Consider the following 2,067-nt stretch of genomic DNA (forward strand, 5'->3'; position numbering starts at 1 on the left):
TTGGGCTATACTCTGACCCAAGTCCCGGGGCGAGAACCACAACTACTGGTCATCCTTTAGACCTCCAGGGGGCACGGCACAGCCTCCCTAGTCCGACACAAGTGCTCCACTTGGGCTATACTCGGACCCACGACCCGGGGCGAGAACCACAACTACTGGTCATCCTTTAGACCTCCAGGGGGCACGGCACAGCCTCCCTAGTCCGACACAAGTGCTCCACTTGGGCTATACTCTGACCCAAGTCCCGGGGCGAGAACCACAACTACTGGTCATCCTTTAGACCTCCAGGGGGCACGGCACAGCCTCCCTAGTCCGACACAAGTGCTCCACTTAGGCTATTCTCTGACCCAAGTCCCGGGGCGAGAACCACAACTACTGGTCATCCTTTAGACCTCCAGGGGGCACGACACAGCCTCCCTAGTCCGACCCAAGTGCTCCACTTGGGCTATACTCTGACCCAAGTCCCGGGGCGAGAACCACAACTACTGGTCATCCTTTAGACCTCCAGGGGGCACGGCACAGCCTCCCTAGTCCGACACAAGTGCTCCACTTGGGCTATACTCTGACCCAAGTCCCGGGGCGAGAACCACAACTACTGGTCATCCTTTTGACCTCATGGTCATCCTTTAGACCTCCATGGGGCACGGCACAGCCTCCCTAGACCGACACAAGTGCTCCACTTGGGCTATACTCTGACCCAAGTCCCGGGGCGAGAACCACAACTACTGGTCATCCTTTAGACCTCCAGGGGGCACGGCACAGCCTCCCTAGTCCGACACAAGTGCTCCACTTGGGCTATACTCTGACCCAAGTCCCGGGGCGAGAACCACAACTACTGGTCATCCTTTAGACCTCCAGGGGGCACGGCACAGCCTCCCTAGTCCGACACAAGTGCTCCACTTGGGCTATACTCGGACCCACGACCCGGGGCGAGAACCACAACTACTGGTCATCCTTTAGACCTCCAGGGGGCACGGCACAGCCTCCCTAGTCCGACACAAGTGCTCCACTTGGGCTATACTCTGACCCAAGTCCCGGGGCGAGAACCACAACTACTGGTCATCCTTTAGACCTCCAGGGGGCACGGCACAGCCTCCCTAGTCCGACACAAGTGCTCCACTTGGGCTATTCTCTGACCCAAGTCCCGGGGCGAGAACCACAACTACTGGTCATCCTTTAGACCTCCAGGGGGCACGGCACACCCCCCGGTAGCCGACCAAAGTGCTCTACTCGGGCCAGACTCGGACCCACGACCCGGGGTGAGAACCACAACTACTGGTCATCCTTTAGACCTCCAGGGGGCACGGCACAGCCTCCCTAGTCTGACACAAGTGCTCCACTTGGGCTATACTCGGACCCACGACCCGGGGTGAGAACCACAACTACTGGTCATCCTTTAGACCTCCAGGGGGCACGGCACAGCCTCCCTAGTCCGACACAAGTGCTCCACTTGGGCTATACTCGGACCCAAGTCCCGGGGCGAGAACCACAACTACTGGTCATCCTTTAGACCTCCAGGGGGCACGGCACACCCCCCGGTAGCCGACCAAAGTGCTCTACTCGGGCCAGACTCGGACCCACGACCCGGGGTGAGAACCACAACTACTGGTCATCCTTTAGACCTCCAGGGGGCACGGCACAGCCTCCCTAGTCCGACACAAGTGCTCCACTTGGGCTATACTCGGACCCACGACCCGGGGTGAGAACCACAACTACTGGTCATCCTTTAGACCTCCAGGGGGCACGGCACAGCCTCCCTAGTCCGACACAAGTGCTCCACTTGGGCTATACTCGGACCCAAGTCCCGGGGCGAGAACCACAACTACTGGTCATCCTTTAGACCTCCAGGGGGCCCGGCACAGCCTCCCTAGTCCGACACAAGTGCTCCACTTGGGCTATACTCTGACCCAAGTCCCGGGGCGAGAACCACAACTAATGGTCATCCTTTAGACCTCCAGTGGGGCCCGGCACAGCCTCCCTAGGCCGACACAAGTGCTCCACTTGGGCTATACTCTGACCCAAGTCCCGGGGCGAGAACCACAACTAATGGTCATCCTTTAGACCTCC

Source organism: Nothobranchius furzeri, unplaced genomic scaffold (genome assembly GCF_043380555.1).
Source record: "Nothobranchius furzeri strain GRZ-AD unplaced genomic scaffold, NfurGRZ-RIMD1 Scf272, whole genome shotgun sequence".
NCBI lineage: Eukaryota > Metazoa > Chordata > Actinopteri > Cyprinodontiformes > Nothobranchiidae > Nothobranchius > Nothobranchius furzeri.